The sequence below is a fragment of the Rhinopithecus roxellana genome, chromosome 10 (genome assembly GCF_007565055.1).
Source record: "Rhinopithecus roxellana isolate Shanxi Qingling chromosome 10, ASM756505v1, whole genome shotgun sequence".
Taxonomy (NCBI): domain Eukaryota; kingdom Metazoa; phylum Chordata; class Mammalia; order Primates; family Cercopithecidae; genus Rhinopithecus; species Rhinopithecus roxellana.
Genome location: NC_044558.1, coordinates 33712183 through 33728068, shown reverse-complemented (window position 1 = coordinate 33728068; position 15886 = coordinate 33712183). Strand labels below are relative to the sequence as shown.

Sequence of the window (15886 nt, the reverse complement as noted above, 5' to 3'; positions counted from 1 at the left end):
GAAATAATTTTTTTATGGTTGCATAGTATTCTATGGTTTATATATGTATTACATTTTATCTACCCAATCCATTGATGATGGGCAGCTAGGTTAATTCCATGTCTTTGCTATTCTGAATAGTGCTATGATAAACATATAAGTGCATGTGTCTTTTTGGTGGAGCAATTTATTTTCTTTTGTATGTGTTTTCAGCAGTGGAATTGCTGGGTCAAATGGTAATTCTATTTTGAGTTCTTTGAGAAATGTACAAACTGCTTTCCACAGTGGCTGAGCTAGTTTTACATTTCCACCAATAGTGTATTAGCATTCTCTTTTCTCCACTGCCTTGTAAGCATCTGCTGCTTCTTGACTTTTTATTAGTAGTCATTTTGACTGGTGTGATATGTTTTCTCATTAGAGTTTTGATTTGCTTTTCTCTGATGATTAGTTATGTGGAACTTTTTTTTTTTTCATGTTTTTTGGCCCTTGTATGTCTTCTTTTGAAAAGTGATCTGTCATGTCCTTTGACCATTTTTTAGCGGGGTTATTTGTTTTGTACCTGTTGAATTGTCTAATTTCCTTGTAGATTCTGGATATTGGACCTTTGTTGGATGATAGTTTGTAAATATTTTTTTCCGTAGGTTGTCTGTTTACATTGTTGACAGATTTTTCTTTTCCCGTGCAGAAGCTCTTTACTTTAATGAAGTTCCATTTGTGAATTTTTGGTTTTGTTGCAATTGCTTTTGGCATCTTTGTCATTAATCTTTGCCCAGGTCTATGTCCAGAATGTTGTTTCCTAGGTTTTCTTCTAGGGTATTTATAGCTTTAAGGTTTATGATTGTCTAATCTGAGACAGAGGGTGGAACAAGATGGCCAAATACATGGCTCCACTGATTGGTCCCCCTGTAAGGTTGCAAATTTAGCAACTATCTATACAAAAAGACATATTCATTAGAACCAAAAATCAGGTGAGTGCGCGCAGTACCTTGTTTTAACTACATATCACTGAAAGAGGCATTGAGGAAGGTAGGAAAGACAATCTTGAATTGCTGACACCATCTATCCGCCATCCCCTGGCAGTAGCTATGTGTCACTGGAAGAAAATCTGTGCACTTTGGGTAGAGAGAGTGAAACACCTCTGAGATACTGCATTGAACTCAAGTGTTGTCCTGTCAACAACAAAAAGCAAAATCGAGTTGAACTGAGCTGATACCCACCCATGTAGGGATCATTTAAACAGGCTCTAGCCAGAGGGGAATCACTCATACCAATGATCAGAATGTGAATTCTGGTAAGCCCCACCACCCTGGGCTGAAGTACTCTGGGGCTCTACATAAACTTGAAAAGCAATCTAAGTCTCAAGGACTGAAAATCCTAGGTGAGTCCTAGTGCTGATTTTGCTCAGAACCAGTAGCTTTAGGGGGTACTGAGATACCAGCCAGGGTGGCTGAGACAGTGCTTGCACCACCCCTTCCCCAAACTCAGGCTTCACAGGTTGTGGCTCCAAAACAAATGCCTTCCTTCTGCTTGAGAAGAGATGTAAGACTAAAGAGGGCTTTGTCTTTTATTTGGACATCAGCTCAGCCAGAATAGAAGAGGGCACCATGCAGCATTGTGAGGCTCCCTTTCTAGGCTCTAACTCCTAGATGACATTTCTAGACATACCCTGGGCCAGAAAGGAATTCATTGTCATGAAGGGTATGATCCATCACCTGTTGCCTAGAGAGCACTTGATCCCTGGATAATCTGCAGCAATACCCAGGTCGTATGCCAAGGACCTTGGGTGAGAGACTGAGACTTTTTGGCCTCAGGTGAGACTCAGCATACTCCCAGCTGTGTTGACTATAAGGAGACACTCTTTCTGTTTGAGAAAAGTGGAGGGAAAAGTAAAGGAGACTTTGTCTTGCACCTTAGGTACCATCTCTACCACAGCAGGGTAGAGCACCAAGAAGGTTCTTGGGCTCCCTGACTCTACGCCTTAGCTCTTGGATAGCATTTCTGGACCATCTCTGGGCCAGAGGGGAACCCAATGCCCTGAATGTCGAGTCCCAGGCCAGGCAGTATCCACCACAAGCCGAATGAGGTTCCCCTGGGCCTGAAGGAAATATTGGCAGTAGCCTGGCATTACTTACTATGGGGTTTCACTTCCTGTGGAAAGGAGAGGGAGGAGAGGGAAGGACTGTGTCTTACGGTTTGTGTGCTTGCTCAATCACTGTACAATAGGACACAAAGTAGTGTTGTAAGGTTTTTTATTGCAGTCCCTGGCTCCCAGAATCCACTTCTGGACATGCTGAGGGCCTAGAGGAACTCACTGTAATGAAGTGAAGGATACAAGCCTAGGTGGCTTCACTACCTGCTGATTGTAGGGCCTCCAGGTTTTGAGAAAACATAGACAGTAGCCGGGCAGTGATTACAGTGGGCCCTGGTGAGCCCCTGTACTGTGCTGGCTTTAGGTCTGACCCAGCACAGTCCCAGTGGTGGTGGCCACAGGGGTGCTTGTGTTCCCCTACCACGATCTACAGGTGGCTCAGAACAGAGACAGACTCCATTTGTTGGGAAAAAGTAAACGAATTGAAGAAGAGTTTTTACTGCCTGGTAATACAAAGTATTCTTCCAGATCTTATTCAAGACTATTGAGGTGGTATCTTTAGGAGTCTGCTAAAACCACAGGATTGCTGATTTGGGGGTGCTTCCTCATGCGGATGCAATTTAGACCACAATGCCCCAGTCTTTTTGAATTCCTGGAAAAACTTCCCAAGAGGGACAGGTACAAACAAGCCCAGAGAGTGAAGACTACAATAAATACCTAACTGTTCAATGTCCAGACACAGACAAACATCCATAAGCATAAAGACAATCCAGGAAAATGTAACCTCACCAAATGACGTAAATGAGGCACCAGGGATCAAATTCTGGAGAAACAGAGATATGTGAACTTTCATAGAGAGAATTCAAAATAGCTGTTTTAAGGAAACTGAAAGGAATTCAGAATTCTATTAGATAAATTTAACAAAGAGATTGAAATAACTAAAAAATTGAGCAGATATTCTAGAGTTGGAAAATGCAGTTAACATCGTGAAGAAGGCATCAGAGTCTCTTAATAGCACAACTGGTGAAGCAGAAGAAAGTATTATTGAGTTTGAAGCAGGCTATTTGAAAACACAGCCAGGCAAAAAAAAGAAAAAAGAATGAAAACAGTGAAGCATACTTAAAAGATCTAGAGAATAGCCTCACAAGGGCAAATCTAGCATTATTGGCCTTAAAGGGGAGGGAGAGACACACAGGTAGGAAGCTTATTCAAACGGATAATAACAGAGGATTTCCCAAACATTATTGATGATGGCCACAATTTGTAAGCAACTCATGAATCAATAGGTGAATGGATGAAGAACATACATATACACAATAGACTACCATTCAGCCATTAAAAAAGTTAGACCCTGTTACTTGCAAGAACATGGATGGGACTGGAATTCATTATGTTAAGTGAAATAAGCCAGGCATAGAAAGACAAATTTCTCTTCTTCCCACTTACTTGTGGAAGCTAAAAATCAAAATAACTGAATTCATGGAGATAGTGAGTAGAATGGTTAACAGAGACTGAGGAGGATAGTGAAGGATTGGAAGGGATATGGGGAGGGTTAATGGGTAAAAAAACAAGCTTGAGAAAATGAATATGATTTAATATTTCCTAGCACAACAAGGTGACTATATTAAACAGTTACTGTACATGTTAAAATAACTGACTATAACTGGATTGTTTATAACACAAAGGATAAATGTTTGAGGTGATGGATGCCCCATTTACTCTGATAAGATTATTTTGCATTGCATGCCTGTATTAAAATATCTCATGAATCCCACAAATATATACATCTACTATGTACCCCCCAAAATAAAAAATAAAATTACAACAAAAAATGTGCTGAATCCATCTTAAGTTGATTTTTGCATACAGTGACAAAAAGGGGTCCAGTTTCCAGCTTCTGCATATAGATAGCCAGTTATCTCAGCACCATTTATTGAATAGGGATTTCTTCCCTATTGTTTGTTATTGTTAACGTCATCAAAGATGAGATTATCTTAAGTGTGTGGCTTTATTTCTGGGTTCTCTAAGCTGTTACATTTTTCTATGTGTCTGTTTTTGTACCACTACCATGACGTTTTGGTTACTGTAGCCTTGTAGTATAATTTGAAGTGAGGTAATGTGATAACTTCTAGCTTCTTTCTTTTTGTTTTGGATTGCTTTGGTTATCAGGCTTCTTTTCTGTTACACATGAACTTCAGAATAATTTTTTCTAATTCTGTGAAGAATGATCTAGGTATTTTGATAAGGAAGAGCATTGAATCTTCAAATTGCTTTGGGTAGTATGGCAATTTTAGTGATATTGACTCTTCCTGTCTATGAACATGGAATGTTTTTCCATTTGTTTGTGACATCTCTGATTCTTTTCAGCAGTGTTTTGAAATTCTCATTGTAGAGATCTTTCACTTCCCTGGCTAGCTGTATTCCTACCTATTGTATTCTTTCTGTGACAATTGTAAATGGGATTACATTCTTGATTTGGCTGTAGACATTATTGGTTTATAGAAATATTGCTGATGTTTGTAGATATCATGTGTACCCTGAAACATTGCTGAAGTTGTTTATCAGTTCTAGGAGCCTTTGAGCAGAGAGTATGGGGTTTTCTAGGTATGGAATTTTATCACCTGTGAAGATAGTTTGACTTTCTCTCATCATATTTGGATGACTATTATTTCTTTCTCTTGCCTGCTTGCTCTGGCTAAGACTTACAGTACTATTTCCAATAGGAGTGGTGGGAAGGAGCATCTTCATGCTGTGCCAGTTCTCAAGGGGAATGCTTCCAGCTTTTACCTTTTAGTATGATGTTCGTGGCGGGGGGCAGGGTTTGTCATAGGTGGCTCTGTTTATTTTGAGGCATGTTTCTTTGATGCCTAGTTTATTGAGGTATTTTAATATGAAGGGATCAAATTTTATTGAATGCCTTTTCTGCTTCTATTGAAATGATCATGTGTTTTTTGTTTTAATTCTATGTAATAAATCACATTTATTGATTTGTGTATATTGGACTAACCTTGCATCCCAGGAATAAAGTCTATTTCATTGTGGTGGATTGGCTTTCTAATGTGCTATTGGATTCAGTTTGCTTGTATTTTGTTGAGGATTTTTATGCGTATGTTCATCAGTGATATTGGACCGAAGTTTGCTTTTCTCACTATGTCTGCCAGGTTTTGATATCAGCATGATGCTGGCCTTATATAGTAAGTTAGAGAGGAGTTATATTTCCTCAGTTTTTTGGAATAGTTTCAGTAGAATTGTATCAGCTCTTTTTCATTTGTCTGCTAGAATTTGGCTGTGAATCCATCTGATCCAGGGCCTTTTCTGGTTGGTAAGCTTTTTATTACTGATTCAATTTTGGAACTTATTATTGGTCTATTCAGGGGTTCAAGTTATTCCTGTTTCAATCTTGGGAGTTATATGTTTGCAGGAATTTATCCATTTCTTCTCTATTTTTTAAATTTGTGTGAATAAATATGTTCATAATATTCTATATATATTATATTATATTATATTATATTATATTATATTATATTATATTATATTATATTTTATTTCCATGGGGAGAGTGTTAACATCCCCTTTGCCATTTCTGTTTGTGTTCATTTGGATCTTCTTTCTTTGTTTCTTTATTATTCCAGCTTGCAGTCTATCAATCCTTTTTATACTTTGAAATAACCATTTTTGGTTCTGTTGATCTTTCATACAGTTTTTCCTGTCTTATTTACTTATTTTTTTTCAATTTAGCTCTGATGTTGGTAATGTTTTTCTGCTAGCTTTGAGATTTATTTGTTATTGTTTTCTAGTTTTTCTGGGCGTGATGTTAGGTTGTTAGTTTAAGATCTTACTAACTTTTTGAGGTGTATATTTAGTGCTATAAATTTTCCTCTTAAAAGTGCTTTAGTTGTATTGCAGAGAGTCTGGTATGTTTTATCTTTGCTTTCATTAGTTTCAAAGATTTCTTAATTTCTGCCTCAATTTTATTGTTTACACAAAAGCCATTCAGGAAGACTTTTAATTTCAATGTAAGTTGTATGGCTTTGAGACATCTTCTTGGTACTGATTTCTATTTTCATTGTGTTTTGTTCTGAGAGTGTGGCTGTTTTCACCTGTAGTTTCTGAGTTACCTTGTAATTTTTTTTCTGCACAGTGGGTGACTACAAGTGTTATATTTAATTTGCAACATTTGGGGATTTTCCAGATACTTGAAAAAACAGATTTCTTATACTGTCCCATTGTGATAACATACGATGTATGATTTAAATAATTTTTAATTTCTTGAGACATGTTTTATAGTTCATTATATACTAATCTTAATGAGTGTTCCATGTGTGGTGTGAAAGATTATGTGTTCTGCAGTTGTTGTGAGGGTTAAGCATTACATATGACAATTAGGATTCATGCATGATAGAAAATACATTCTTATGAAGGTTTATCAATTTTGGGGAGAATGGTGCTGAAACCTGTAAAAAGTGCTGTGAATGAAACCTGTGTATGTGTGTATATGCAATATATATATACACACACATACACACACACACATACACACATATATTCACACTTATACTGAGAGAGCTAGAATAAGTGAGGTAATAAAAGATTGAATAATAATTAACATATGCTAAGAGATATATTTGATTTTTTTGTTTCTGAGTTTATAAAATCTACTGAAAAAAGTTCCATATTACTTATTATTTATTTATTCATTGGATGGGAAAAAATTGTACCTTAATGAAAAATAGTTATCTTTATTACTTTTGATGTTACCCAGTGAATGGGTCTTTTCTTTTTTTAATTTTTTATTTCTATAGGTTATTGGGGAACAGGTGGTGTTTGGTTATATAAGTAAGTTCTTTAGTGATGATTTGTGAGGTTTTGTGCATCTATCACGTGAGCAGTATATGCTGCACCGTATTTGTACTCTTTTATCCCTCACGCCCTTCTCACCCTTTCCCCGTGAATCCCTAAAGTCCATTGTGTAATTCTTATGCCTTTTCATCCTCATAGCTTAGCTCCCACTTAGGTGTGAGAACATATGATGTTTGATTTTCCATTCCTGAGTTTCTTCACTTAGAATAATAGTCTCCAATCTCATTCATAGATAGATAGATAGATCACAGTTTCTTTATCTACTCATTGATTGATGGGAATTTGAGTTGATTCCACATTTTTGCAATTGCAAATTGTGTTGCTGTATACATGCATGTGCAAGTATATTTTTTATTGTCTCAAACTATGTGTTCTTGAAAATTGTTTATCGTGAAAAACTGAAAATTTTAACATAATATCTCAGCCTGAAACAATGATTAAATATAATATTTGAAAACTAATTTTTTTTTTAGTGTGTGATCAATTTGATTTTGATATTACTTTGTCAATTTTCATAAAGTTTAGTTTTTTATCATTGTAACATTTTAATGTATGTTTACATAATATTTTATTTTATATTGTAATCAATATCTTTTTGTATGTGATTTATACCAACTTTGTCATTTTTAATTTGAACATTTTTGTTCTTTTAATTTGTCTTTTATAAAATGCCTATTTCATTTTAGCCAGACTCTGATTTCTAAATTTTATTGAAATTAATGAGAAATGCAAATCAAAACCACAATGAGATACCATCTCACACCAGTTAGAATGGCAATCATTAAAAAGTCAGGAAACAACAGGTGCTGGAGAGGATGTGGAGAAATAGGAACACTTTTACACTGTTGGTGGGATTGTAAACTAGTTCAATCATTATGGAAAACAGTATGGCGATTCCTCAAGGATCTAGAACTAGAAGTACCATATGACCCAGCCATCCCATTACTGAGTATATACTCAAAGGATTATAAATCATGCTGCAATAAAGACACATGCACACGTATGTTCATTGTGGCACTATTCACAATAGCAAAGACTTGGAACCAACCCAAGTGTCCATCGGTGACAGACTAGATTAAGAAAATGTGGCACATATACACCATAGAATACTATGCAGCCATTAAAAAGGATGAGTTTGTGTCCTTTGTAGGGACATGAATGCAGTTGGAAACCATCATTCTCAGCAAACTATCGCAAGAACAGAAAACCAAACACCGCATGTTCTCACTCATAGGTGGGAACTGAACAATAAGATCACGTGGACTCGAGAAGGGGAACATCACACACTGGGGCCTATCATGGGGAGGGGGGAGGGGGGAGGGATTGCACTGGGAGTTGTACCTGATGTCAATGATGAGTTGATGGGTGCTGACGAGTTGATGGGTGCAGCACACCAACATGGCACAGGTATACATATGTAACAAACCTGCAAGTTGTGCACATGTACCCTAGAACTTAAAGTATAATAATAACAACAACAAAAAGATTTTAAAAAATTGTGGGTTTCTATTTGTTTTATTGAACCACTTCAGTTTTATTTTTCTTAAGTTTTATTTTGAAACTTGTGGTCAGATTGGTTATTCTTTTGGTTTTCTGGTATAATAATATTAAAACAGGGTTGGTCTCATTTTTGCATTCTAAAAATCACTTAGCAAAACACTAAGTCAATGAATAAAGCTACACCATATTTAGAAAGTCCTTATTTAATCATAATTCTTACTCCAGTAGTAAAAATATTAATACATAACATTAATGCACTTTTATTTATAGTAATACATACATATCTTATTTACATATGCATTGTTTTCAGCTAACAGATTAGGTAGAACATTATAGCCTACATTATTAGAATATAACTAACTTGGCAATGATTCCTGCGTCTTGTGGTTATGGATCTGGTCTCCGTCATCGTTATCCTACTGTACTCTCTCTGACAGCCCGTATTACAAGATAGATTTAACAGCCTGCTTTAAACCTATGGAATGTGTTTTTCCAAGCATAAGTACCAGCATCTAAGTCTACCTCCCCAGCAAATTCTGGTCAGTATTTGATTAATTGTTTGGCTCACAAGTTGATTAGTCAGCCTCTGCTACAGGTATGTCTCATATTCTAATACTATCTTTATGGCATCCTAACAATTAAAATAATTTTCTTTCTTTTATACAACTTACAATTTATTCATATTGATTGACAAATAATTTACCTCATTTAATGTTTTTTGACATTTTGTCAAGACCTCTCTGTACTTCATAAACCTTCAGCAGTATGAAAAATTTGTATTGTGAGACCATGGCTAGTATAAATAGCTTTTATGTGTACGTTTAAATCAAGTAAATAAGGAGAACCATTATTGCCAAGGAAATTCAGATGAATTCTGAATTGCAATAGAAAAACTATTTCTCTACCTATCAAAAATTAGATTTAGACTTGACTCTTATGTATATATGTGGTATACATACATATTATATATACTATATTATATATCATACATAGATATAAAACATATATACTATATACATACTTCATAAATTAGTTCATTACAAAGAATTTGGAAAATATAAAGAAAATATTAATATTTTAGGTACCTGTATCTAATCCTGGTTTAACTCTTACTAGAAGTGTGGCATTGAGAGCATAATTAATCCCTTATAACATTAAAATGGAAATGATACTAGTAGATTGCTCATATAACTACTAAGAGGCATACATTAATATTTTTATATGTGTGCACCCAAATAATATTTATTAAATTTCCTTTTAAAATAAAATAATAAAGGTGATGAGATATATGTAATTATGTTCCTGTGTTACTCTTTATAATAGCCTATAAAAGGTCATGTCTGATTTATCCATATGTATAGCAACTAAGCATACCATACTGCAGTGCATGTAGCAGGTTCTCAATTTATTGAAAGAGTGAATAAATACAAGTGCTTTTTGACTAAATAATGTTATTGAAAAATTTTTAGCTTTTGGCCTTTTGAAGAGGCTGTTTTCCTCGTTGGCTTTAAATAATCAAAATAATCAAGCTGCCATGTTGTGAACTTCCCTTTGGAGAGGACCACATGTCAAAAAATCTAAAGGCATCATCTAGCCACAGTCAGCAAGTAACCGGAGTAGGCATGCTGGTATCCTACAATAAACTACAAGTTACCACAAGCCATGCGAGCTTGGGAACAGATCACAAAATGGAAAAAGAGTAGATGAGTCTAAACATGCAGGGCATGCTAAGGTCATGTATTTAAGTTTAACAAGTTTTGAATTTGCCATATTGCCAATACATAAAAATAGAAGACTCTTAGCTGGGAATGTACTTTAGGAATATTACTGATGAAAGATGAAGAATGTTTAATGACTGTACCAATTAAGAGGGAAAACTACTGTCTTCTGCAAAAATAACAATGAGATGGTTAAGAATCTGAATCTGGAAACTGAATATGGAGAAAGGAAAATAAAGAATATTATGAAACTAAATTTGTGCTATTATATGCCAGAATAAACACTCAAAAGCTAATTTCAAGCTGACACCGGAGTAACATCCTGACACAGCTCTTATCCTGGTGTGCTAGAGTTCTCGATGAATCTACTGGTCTTGATTCACTGGCAAGGGCAATCAGTAGCTATGTCAGTACAAGTATCTAAAACATGGCCTACCTAGATCCCAGAAGGTGTGGGTTGGGAGGCATCTTTCCTCATACTCATCAGGGAGTTGGTGCCTGCTATGGTGTATTATAAGCCCTTTCTCTGTTCTTCTAGGCCTACTAAAATGTTCTTTCTGGGGAAGGAAAAGTTCCCAAAAAGTTCCCAAAGCAGTCTATCATCATGAAAGCCAAATTTTTCAGCAGAAGAGCTGAGGAGAAGATTTCTTTATGAGTACGGGGCTAGTCTCAGTTACTTAAAGTCACATGGAGGGAGGTTTATTAAATGTTAACAAATGCTTTTTAAAAATAGCTGATGTAGAAAATTTTATCATTTACATTATCAAAAAATAATGAAGTACCAATCTATTAAAGATGTGTAGATCTTTAAAAGACAGAAATGACAAAACTTTATTAAAAAATGTAAAAGATGATGGAGATAAATGAAAATCTGAAAATCGAATTATGTTTGTATATAAGAGGCTCAATATCATGAACATTAGAGTTTATCAAAAATGCAATCTACAGGGCCAGTCTAATTCCAAAAATGTTGATATGGTTTTAAAATGAACTTGTCAAGAATAATTAGAATGGGCATAACCAATACAATTCTGTTTTGTTTTGTTTTGTTTTTGAGACGGAGTCTCGCTCAGTCGCCTCAGGTTGGAGTGCAGTGGTGCAATCTTGGCTTACTGCAAGCTCCGTCTCCCAGGCTCACGCCATTCTCCTGCCTCAGCCTCCCAAGTAGCTGGGACTACAGGCGCCTGCCACCGCGTCCGGCTAATTTTTTTGTATTTTTAGTAGAGACGGGGTTTCACCGTGTTAGCCAGGATGGTCTCGATCTCCTGACCACGTGATCAACCCCTCTCAGCCTCCCAAAGTGCTGGGATTACAGGCGTGAGCCACCGCACCCGGCCAACCAATACAATTTTAAAAGAGCAAGGTGAATGAATAAATTGTGTCAGTACCAGGATATATTATGTAGTTATACTAATTGTAGTAAAGTATATTGTCATTGGAATAGATAAATGGACCAATTGGACATAATAGAGAGCTCAGACACAGATTCACACAATTGTGGAAAGTTTATATGTGACAGAAGATTTAAGAATTCAGCTGGAAAATTATAGACTAAACACAAATGGTGATGAGACAACTAGTCTTCTTGTGAATATAATAATAAGCAGATCTCAATGTTGCTGAAAGTAAACTCCAGCGGTATTAGATAATTAAATGTGAAAATAAAGATGTTAACTACTTAAAAAGGATATATAGGGAAATATATTAATACCCTTGTAGCAATAGAAACTATACAATTAGATGAGGGTAAGTGAGTAATTGAAAAGAAGTAAAACTCCTTTGAAAATTATTATTTGCATATGGCAATCCAAAATTGCCAACAAAATTAGGCATAAACACAATAATAAATAAGAAAGGCATTATCAAAATAGAATTTAAAGAATGTGCAACAGTGTATGGACTTGTAGGAGTGGGGCAAGCTTGGTTGAGAGAAAACCAAGGGAGAAAGAGGAGTCAAGAATAAGCAGAAGATCACATGCCTAAGGATATCACTTTCTCTAGTAATTTTTATTTGTGGGCCTCCCGATTATTCCTTCTTTTGTACATTAAGGCAGCAAGGAAAGCTTTGAAATCCAAGTATACAGTGACAGCTTTATAAAATGCAATGTGAAGGAAGGATTACTCTGACACCTTCATACTTCAAATCAATTTGTTTCTAGTAGAAGTAAAGAATTTTGTTAGCTACATATGACTTTATGGAAAAAGTGTTGCAGATATATAGTAAGCTATTCTGTGGTTTTGGCATCTAATAGCACAGCATTTATTTCTACTCTACCTTCAGTCTTTACTTAAAATATTACATTTTCATTTCTATCTACTCCAGTTAAATTTGTTCTGACATAACTTTCTAACTAAAGGTGGCCACATGAGTTCTTATGGTTAAACAGTAATGTGATAACATTTTTACTCGTTAAACGTAGTATTTACTAAGATGAATAATCAGTTTTGACAGTAAAATAAATTTGTGTATGAAGAAAATACACAATGCCTAGACATTGTTTATTGAGTAGTTAAAAAGGAAAAGAAATGTAGGAGCTATTCATCTATTTCAAGGTGTAAGACTAAGAAAAGGAAAATACCCTCAAAAAAAATAGAAGAAAGGAAATTATAGAAATAAAAAGAATAATAAATGTAGATCAAAGCCAGTGAATAAAATTCATCAAATAAGTAATTGTTTTTGAGATGTGTTTACTGTCACAAAAAAATGTAAAATGGGGAACCTAAGTTTAGAAATATAATTATAGACCAATCTCAGTAATGAAAACAGAAGCCAAAAAAAAAAAAAAAAAAAAAAAACACTAAATACAATCACAACAAAAACCCTAAATCTAAAAATATAAAATAGAGCAAATTCAGGGAAAAACAAAAACAAAAACAAAAAAACCCTAAAAAGTAGCAAAGCCTGACATCACCATAGTGGTTTTCTCCAGATGTGATGAGAAAAAAAAACGCTTTCACACTAGATGATATTAACTGACCCATTAACAGAGAAAAAGAAAGAGACTAAGTAGTTATTTCAATATGTTCAGAAAAAAGTAATTAGATAATTTCAAAATGTACTGAAGATAAAAACACTTCACAAATCAGCAGGTAAATCAGTTAATTTGCTAAAGTGAGTACCATAATCCTATATGTAGAGTTAATAGAGACCAATATGAAACCACTTTTTCCTCTCATCACATCTGGGAAAAATCACGGTCATTGCTTTGTTGTCTTGTAGATTTTTTTTTTCTAAATTTGTTTTGCTTTTTAGATTGAGGGTTTTGTTGTAATTTTGTTTAGTATTTTTGTGTCTGTTTTCATTACTGAGATTAGTCTGTAATTACATTTCTAAACTTGGGTTCCACATTTTACATATTCTTGTGTGAGTACACAAATCTCAAAAAAAAAAGTTTATTTGTTAAATTTTATTCACTGTCTTTGATCTACATATATTATTATTATAGCAATAAATTACTTCTACTTTTTTTTTTTTTATACTTTAAGTTCTAGGGTACATGTGCATAACGTGCAGGTTTGTTACATATGTATACCTATGCCATGTTGGTGTGCTGCACCCATCAACTCGTCAGCAACCATCAATTCATCATTTATATCATGTATAACTCCCAATGCAATCCCTCCCCCCTCCCCCCTCCCCATGATAGGCCCCAGTGTGTGATGTTCCCCTTCCCAAGTCCAAGTGATCTCATTGTTCAGTTCCCACCTATGAGTGAGAACATGCGGTGTTTGGTTTCCTCTTCTTGTGATAGTTTGCTAAGAATGATGGTTTCCAGCTGCATCCATGTCCCTGCAAAGGACGCAAACTCATCCTTTTTTATGGCTGCATAGTATTCCATGGTGTATATGTGCCACATTTTCTTAATCCAGTCTGTCACAGATGGACATTTGGGTTGATTCCAAGTCTTTGCTATTGTGAATAGTGCCGCAATAAACATACGTGTGCATGTGTCTTTGTAGTAGAATAATTTATAATCCTTTGGGTATATACCCTGTAGTGGGATGGCTGGGTCATATGGTACATCTAGTTCTAGATCCTTGAGGAATAGCCATACTGTTTTCCATAATGGTTGAACTAGTTTACAATCCCACCAACAGTGTAAAAGTGTTCCTATTTCTCCACATCCTCTCCAACACCTGTTGTTTCCTGACTTCTTAATGATTGCCATTCTAACTGGTGTGAGATGGTATCTCATTGTGGTTTTGATTTGCATTTCTCTGATGGCGAGTGATGATGAGCATTTTTTCATGTGTCTGTTGGCTGTATGAATGTCTTCTTTTGAGAAATGTCTGCTCATATCCTTTTCCCACTTTTTGATGGGGCTGTTTGTTTTTTTCTTGTATATTTGTTTGAGATCTTTGTAGATTCTGGATATTAGCCCTTTGTCAGATGAATAGGTTGCAAAAATTTTCTCCCATTCTGTGGGTTGCCTGTTCACTCTGATGGTAGTTTCTTTTGCTGTGCAAAAGCTCTTTAGTTTAATTAGATCCCATTTGTCAATTTTTGCTTTTGCTGCCGTTGCTTTTGGTGTTTTAGACATGAAGTCCTTGCCCATGCCTATGTCCTGAATGGTACTACCTAGATTTTCTTCTAGGGTTTTTATGGTATTAGGTCTAACATTTAAGTCTCTAATCCATCTTGAATTAATCTTCGTATAAGGGGTAAGGAAAGGATCCAGTTTCAGCTTTCTACTTATGGCTAGCCAATTTTCCCAGCACCATTTATTAAATAGGGAATCCTTTCCCCATTTCTTGTTTCTCTCAGGTTTGTCAAAGATCAGATGGCTGTAGATGTGCGGTATTATTTCTGAGGACTCTGTTCTGTTCCATTGGTCTATATCTCTGTTTTGGCACCAGTACCATGCTGTTTTGGTTACTGTAGCCTTGTAGTATAGTTTGAAGTCAGGTAGCGTGACGCCTCCAGCTTTGTCCTTTTGACTTAGGATTGTCTTGGCAATGCGGGCTCTTTTTTGGTTCCATATGAACTTTAAAGCCATTTTTTCCAATTCTGTGAAGAAACTCATTGGTAGCTTGATGGGGATGGCATTGAATCTATAAATAACCTTGGGCAGTATGGCCATTTTCACGATATTGATTCTTTCTATCCATGAGCATGGTATGTTCTTCCATTTGTTTGTATCGTCTTTGATTTCACTGAGCCGTGGTTTGTAGTTCTCCTTGAAGAGGTCCTTGACATCCCTTGTAAGCTGGATTCCTAGGTGTTTGATTCTCTTTGAAGCAATTGTGAATGGAAGTTCATTCCTGATTTGGCTCTCTGTTTGTCTGTTACTGGTGTATAAGAATGCTTGTGATTTTTGCACATTAATTTTGTATCCGGAGACTTTGCTGAAGTTGCTTATCAGCTTAAGGAGATTTTGGGCTGAGACGATGGGGTTTTCTAAATATACAATCATGTCATCTGCAAACAGGGACAATTTGACTTCTTCTTTTCCTAACTGGATACCCTTGATTTCTTTCTCTTGCCTGATTGCCCTAGCCAGAACTTCCAACACTATGTTGAATAGGAGTGGTGAGAGAGGGCATCCCTGTCTTGTGCCAGTTTTCAAAGGGAATTTTTCCAGTTTTTGCCCATTCAGTATGATATTAGCTGTGGGTTTGTCATAAATAGCTCTTATTATTTTGAGGTACGTTCCATCAATACCGAATTTATTGAGCGTTTTTAGCATGAAGGGCTGTTGAATTTTGTCAAAAGCCTTTTCTGCATCTATTGAGATAATCA

The 15886-nt window shown here is 35.6% G+C and overlaps 1 non-coding gene across 1 annotated transcript; it reads left to right on the top strand.

Moving 5' to 3' along the window:
- The first annotated feature begins 10448 nt into the window (after positions 1–10448).
- LOC115900188 lies at positions 10449–10577 on the top strand. The gene has a single exon (XR_004059858.1). It is a non-coding gene; the product is annotated as a small nucleolar RNA SNORA3/SNORA45 family (small nucleolar RNA).
- Positions 10578–15886: the final 5309 nt, after the last annotated feature.